Below are 7,500 nucleotides of genomic sequence, written 5' to 3'. Positions count from 1 at the left end.
CCCAATTTTAATCGATTTCAATTAATCCCTCGTTACGGCTCATAAGATAAGTAATAGGTAGGGATGACAGGATTTGAACCCGTGACATTTTGTACCCAAAACAAACGCGCTACCAAGCTGCGCTACATCCCTTTCCATTGGTCGACAGTGTCATTGTAGAGAATACCTGTATTGTTTTCCACATCTTTATTTTCTCCATTCATATACAAAAATTATCTTGTCATTTCTTCTTTTTTATCTCATATCATAGAACATATATTTAATATTTCATTCTAATAAATAATTAATTATAATAAAAGGCTTATACACATACGTAACGTATAATTAAACCCGCTTAAAAAAATGAATAGAATATTTTTGGGGAATGCTGGGACAGAAAAAGGCGTATTTTTTTTTTAAGAAAAGGAATAGCTACTGAATCATTGTACATTTCAATTTGAATTAGGGATTCCGCATACAAATACAAGTGATCATTAACTACACCTACGTCTGATCATATATGTATTACAAATTACAATAAAGAAGGAGTATTTAAAATGCGAGATCTAAAAACATATCTCTCCGCGGCACCGGTAGTAAGTACTCTATGGTTCGGGTCTTTAGCGGGTCTATTGATAGAGATCAATCGTTTATTCCCGGATGCGTTGATATTTTCCCTTTTTTAATTCTAGTTCTAGTTATAGTTATTGATATGGGAAGGGGTGAAGAAAATTAGAGATATAATCAAATATCTGTGACTAATCCCTCCCCTTCCCTTCTTTTACTTTTCTAATTTTTAAAATTAGAATAAGTTCGAAAAGAGAAAGAATAAAAGTGGATTCAACTTCAGTAAAACTCGGAACTCGGGCCGGGACTCTAATTTAAATTTAATTAATAAGATAAGAGAATGAGAACGGAAATGGAAATTGATGGCCGGGTCAACAATATCATACAAAATACTTAAATGAAAAATGAAATACTATACTAGGATTATAAATCTAGTTAGAAATCATTGTATTACTTATTAATACTTTTTTATTACTATCTTGATTTCAACGAAATCTTTCAGAATTTGATTTCGAGTTAGCAACTTCTATTTTTTTTCGTTCCTTTCTTCTCTTTGGATCGGAAAATAGAATAGTTGGGTGAATCAAAAATCCAAAGGAGGTTCATGGCCAAGGGTAAAGATGTTCGAGTAACCGTTATTTTGGAATGTACCAATTGTACTCGAAATAGTGCTAATCGAAATGGTGCTAATAAGGAATCAATGAGTATTGGTATTTCCAGATATATTACTCAAAAGAATCGACATAATACGCCTAGTCGATTGGAATTGCTAAAATTCTGTCCCTTTTGTTACAAACATACAATTCATGGGGAGATAAAGAAATAAATCGAACCGATCCGATCGCTTGTATGTCACCCTTCCAAGGAAGATTAAAAATGACATATTATATATATATATATATATATTTAAAGATAAACAAAACAAAATCCCCCATTGAAATAGGATTTTCGGGATAAGGAAGAAACAAATCATGGATAAATCCAAGCGACTCTATTTTAAATCCAAGCGATCTTTTCGTAGGCGTTTGCCCCCGATTGGCTCGGGGGATCGAATTGATTATAGAAACATGAGTTTTAATTAGTCGATTTATTAGTGAACAAGGAAAGATATTATCTAGACGGGTGAATAGATTAAACTTAAAACAACAACGATTAATTACTATTGCTATAAAGCAAGCTCGTATTTTATCTTTGTTACCTTTTCTTAATAATGAGAAACAATTTGAAAGGGGTGAGTCGACCACCAGAACTACTGGTCTTAGAATCAAAAAGAAATAGGCTTACTCTTCACTTGAATCAAAATTCCAATACGAATTCAAAGGCGGATTGATATTTTGTTCGAAAAAATTCGCGAATCCATATTTTATTGTCGTATTATCATAAGAAAAAAAGAATAAATCTTTTTTTATTAAACGTGTTGTTTGTTCATTTTGACGACTTTATTATTATATTTTATCATACTAATTTCTATTCTACCTTCCCGGAGTTAATTCTCCAGTGAACTCCATTTTAAATTTAAAACATTCCGATGAATTCCTTCCAAATATACTTATTTTAGAATCTCATTGGAAATCATATAAAGGCAATTTCTATTTAATATAGCTATTTGCGCAAGTATTTTACGATTAAGAAGCAACTGCCTCTTGTACAGATTGTGTATTAATCTATTATAATTATAGTATATGCCTTTACCGCGAATTACTGCATTTATCCGAGTAATCCACAAACGACGAAAATCTCTCTTTTGCCTACCTCTATCCCGATAAGCCGAAAACAAAGCTCTTATTTTCTGTTGAGTAATAGTTCTAGTAAGTCTTGAATGAGCCCCTCGAAAGCTTGATGCAAATAAACGAATTTTTGTTCTACGTCTCCGAGCTATATATCCTCGTTTAATTCTGGTCATTGAATAAATGAAACTTCGATGAATAACTAATTGATTTCCTTTCTTTCAGTTATTCCTTTTCCCTTTCCTAGTTTATTAATAACAAAACGGATTCTTCCAATGTATAAACTAAAAACTCCAATGGCTTTTGCTACTATAACCTTCCCGACCACGATTTTTTCTTTTTTCTGGGCATTTCACTGCGAAATAAGAAATTGTATTGATAGTGATACTAGATATTAAAAACTAGATATTAAAAAAAGCATATTAAATAAAAAAAGAAAAACAAAAAGTAGTAAATCTAAATGGATAAAAAAATCGTGGGTTCCATCGTTTCTATGGTTACTTTTTTAACGGCGAGGTCCCCTCTATACACCGGAGCCCCTTCTTTCATTTAATCAATGCTATTGTTAACTTGTACAGTTCACACTTTTTGGCTCTACCCATGAATTATCCAGTAATCAGTCTTTCACAATGAGATCTACCTATACAGTAACGATATTTAATTATGAAGATTAGCTGTGTAGCTGACCCTGTTAGTCCGTTGTTGCAAGAGTAAGGGCATAATCTTTCTGCCTTTTCATTTTAATAGTCTTTCCCCTGCTTAGTGGATAACCATTTGCTACCAATGGGAAATTCTTTTTCATCTTAAATTGAAAATTGAGACGGTTGGATTTATACCAATAGAAACCAATAAAATTTGATACACAATAGAAGGATATCATAGATCCTTTTTAGATAGTGAATGGAGTTCTTCCATTTTATCCTATTTATTGGTACTGACCACTGATACTGGAAAAATTGGTTCTTTTCTTTTGTCCCAGTCCATGCTCTGAACGAGTCACACATACACCCTAGTACATGTTCCTCGTCGCTGAGGACATCCCCCAAGGGCGGGGATTTCGTGACATTTCTGATTGGCTGTCTTGTCTTTCTAATAAGTTGTTTTAATAGTTGGCATGTTGACTCGTATACATAATGAGTTGGTTTAGATCGATCCTAACCGGATGATTAGGCATTACTTCTATATTAATAGATATATTAAATATAAGAAGAGAAAATTGAAAATGGCATATTTGCGCGAAATCCCTGCTATTTTTTATTCTACCGCTATAACATCAACAATTCCATGAGCTTGGGGCTTCTGTTGCTGACATAAAAACATCTCTTTCCATGTCTTCGGATACAACCCATAAGGGTTTGCCCGTTCTTTGTACATAAACCCTTGTGATGGTTTCGCGTAACTTCAACAGTTCTTCCGCTTCCAGATAAATTCTCCCGTTTGTGCCTCATAAAAAGAACTAGCAGGCTGATGGATCATTACCCTGATTATATAACATAATAAATGGTTCTTCTATCTCGAAGATAAATCAAAGAGAAGAAATAAAATAAAGAATAATAATACGAAAAACAAGATAGAATTGAACAACCGTACAGGCATCTTTTTCGCATTGCATACGGCTCTACAATGGAATTCGCTTTTACCTCCCATCCAAGAAACAGAAAAAATAGGATCTATCAGACCAGACCCTGATTGGTAAATAATCCAATAACCATCCTTCCTTTTTTGGAGTAGTTAAAAAATACTATGATGGCTCCGTTGCTTTATATTTATATATTTTATTTATTTAGTCTTTTATTCAGCAATCCCAAAGTTTCTTTTTTTTTGTATTCTTTCATAACATAATTAGCCTTCTGGCGTGAAAACAAAAAAGTTTGTGACGCTGCAAGAGATTTCCGATAGATCAGATAAAATCGGAAATGCCCCTTATCTCATACTACTCTTTCAATATATAATCTAATAGTTTTTGAATTTTGAAAAAAAAAAAGATTTCTCATATCGAATTCAAAATGCCATGCTATTATTACTTAATAGTCATATTTCATATCGCGAAGGCATAGTCTTCTTTTTTTCTCTCAAATACAAAACTCATTGGCGCCGAGCATGAGGGAATGCTAGACGTTTGGTAATTTCTCCTCCGACCAGAATAAAAGATCCCATTGAAGCGGCTAATCCCATGCATATTGTCTGTACATCTGGTCGTACAAATTGCATAGTATCATAAATAGCTACTCCGGGTATTACCCACCCTCCGGGAGAGTTCATAAACAAATACAGATCTTTGATATCATCCTCTATACTAAGATATACCATAAGACCAATAAGTTGATTCGAGATCTCGCTATCAACCTCTTGGCCTAAAAAAAGTAATCTTTCTCGATAAAGTCGGTTGATTAGGATAAAATTGTATCCCTTAGGAACCGTACGCGCACCTTTTGATGCATACGGTTTACCAAAAATCGCGAAAAAAAAGAATCAATGTGTAGATTACAGCCCTCATCTTTTTTCATAGTGGGCTCCTTCTAACAAAGGGCTTTTTTCTTCTATTTTTCAAGAAAGATTAGTTTTGGTCTGTTTACTTTACCTATAAATAAAAAGAAATAGATAAAAGTAATCTACTAAACTTATCGAACGAACTTCTCATTGATTTATTGTTTCATCGAGATCGAATCCAAATCACGATGTCATTTTCTTGTTCCGGAATGGGCTTCTTCAATTTTTTTAGGTTTATGCTCTACTCCGAGTAAAGATCGGCCCGATTTTGATTTGCACATATAGGGCAAATGCCCCAATACCACGTGTTTTTGCTATGGCTTTTTTTTTTATTTATTTCATGTCTTCTGCCAAATATTCAATGTATTCGTTATATTACTCGATTGCTTAAACAGTTTGAGATCGCTCCTGTTTATAATATGATAAAAATAGATATATTACCAATTGGGTTTTTTCTAAACGGAGCCTGGATACTTCATTTTATTGGTCCAATTGAGCCAACTATAAATTATTCTAAACCATAAATTATTCTAATTGATAATATTAATCTGGATACCCCCTCCAAAAAACAAAATAAATATAATTGCACTTCACGCTCCAAATTTTTGATGATTCAATCAATCTTTCTTGGGCGAAAGAGAGGATATCTCGATCGGGGGAGAGAATGGGGAAATCCCATGTGACCCAATATATCTGACAAGTCGCACTATACGTCAACCCAAGATGCATCTTCCTCCCCGGGACTTCGAAAAGGTACTTTTGGAACACCAATAGGCATTAAATGAAAGAAAAAAAGAATTAAGTACTATATCTTACTTTGATGTGGAAGCGTAAAAATGGGTTTATTGTCTTAATAAGATTAGCCTTTATCATAGTTTATCCAAAAATTGAATAAGTTCATAAAATAAAAAAAAAAGAAGACAGAATGACTATGACTAAAGAAGAAAATTTTTAAGAATGGGTCTTTTGAATGATATGAACAAATATGTATGCTTTCACTCATAGAAAATGAAAGCGGGATCCCGCCCCCCTACCATTGCGTATTGGTACTTATCGGGTATAGAATAGATCTGCTTCTGTTTGTTCCTACAAACAGAACTCTTCCATTATTACTAATATAATAGAACAAATCTTAATCCTTTCCTCGAGATAATCTACTGAAAAGGGGAGGTCCATAGCATAGTTTTTTCCAATGCAATAAAGTTACATAGTGTCTATTTTTCGTTGATAAAGGGGTATTTCCATGGGTTTGCCTTGGTATCGTGTTCATACCGTCGTATTGAATGATCCGGGTCGTTTGCTTTCTGTCCATATAATGCATACAGCTCTAGTTGCTGGTTGGGCCGGGTTCGATGGCTCTATATGAATTAGCGGTTTTTGATCCCTCTGACCCTGTTCTTGATCCAATGTGGAGACAGGGTATGTTTGTTATACCTTTCATGACTCGTTTAGGGAATAACCAATTCATGGGGCGGTTGGAGTATCACAGGAGGGACTATAACGAATCCGGGTATTTGGAGTTACGAAGGTGTGGCCGGTGCACATATTGTGTTTTCTGGCTTGTGCTTTTTGGCAGCTATTTGGCATTGGGTGTATTGGGATCTAGAAATATTTTGTGATGAACGCACGGGAAAACCTTCTTTGGATTTACCTAAGATTTTTGGAATTCATTTATTTCTTTCAGGACTGGCTTGTTTTGGGTTTGGCGCATTTCATGTAACGGGGTTGTATGGTCCTGGAATATGGGTGTCCGATCCTTATGGACTAACCGGAAGGGTACAATCTGTAAATCCAGCGTGGGGTGTGGAAGGTTTTGATCCTTTTGTTCCGGGAGGAATAGCCTCTCATCATATTGCAGCAGGGACATTGGGCATATTAGCAGGTCTATTCCATCTTAGTGTCCGCCCGCCCCAACGTCTATACAAAGGATTACGTATGGGAAATATTGAAACCGTCCTTTCCAGTAGTATCGCTGCTGTTTTTTTTGCCGCTTTTGTTGTTGCTGGAACTATGTGGTATGGTTCAGCAACTACCCCGATTGAATTATTTGGTCCCACCCGGTATCAATGGGATCAGGGATACTTCCAGCAAGAAATATATCGAAGAGTTGGTGCTGGGCTAGCCGAAAATCAAAGTTTATCAGAAGCTTGGTCTAAAATTCCTGAAAAATTAGCTTTTTTATGATTACATCGGCAATAATCCGGCAAAGGGGGGATTATTCAGAGCGGGCTCAATGGACAACGGGGATGGAATAGCTGTTGGTTGGTTAGGACACCCTATCTTTAGAGATAAAGAAGGGCGTGAACTTTTTGTACGTCGTATGCCTACTTTTTTTGAAACATTTCCGGTTGTTTTGGTAGACGGAGATGGAATTGTTAGAGCCGATGTTCCTTTTAGAAGGGCAGAATCGAAGTATAGTGTCGAACAAGTAGGTGTAACTGTGGAGTTCTATGGCGGCGAACTGAATGGAGTCAGTTATAGTGATCCTGCTACTGTGAAAAAATATGCTAGACGTGCTCAATTGGGAGAAATTTTTGAATTAGATCGCGCTACTTTGAAATCCGATGGTGTTTTTCGTAGCAGTCCAAGGGGTTGGTTTACTTTTGGACATGCTTCGTTTGCTCTGCTCTTCTTCTTCGGACACATTTGGCATGGTGCTAGAACCTTGTTCAGAGATGTTTTTGCCGGTATTGACCCGGATTTGGATGCTCAAGTAGAATTTGGAGCATTCCAAAAA

The sequence above is a fragment of the Corylus avellana genome, unplaced genomic scaffold (assembly GCF_965113065.1).
Source record: "Corylus avellana unplaced genomic scaffold, dhCorAvel1.hap1.2 HAP1_SCAFFOLD_147, whole genome shotgun sequence".
In the NCBI taxonomy this organism is placed as follows: domain Eukaryota; kingdom Viridiplantae; phylum Streptophyta; class Magnoliopsida; order Fagales; family Betulaceae; genus Corylus; species Corylus avellana.
The sequence above is the reverse complement of the archived record's forward strand: the minus strand, read 5'-3'. Positions refer to the sequence as shown.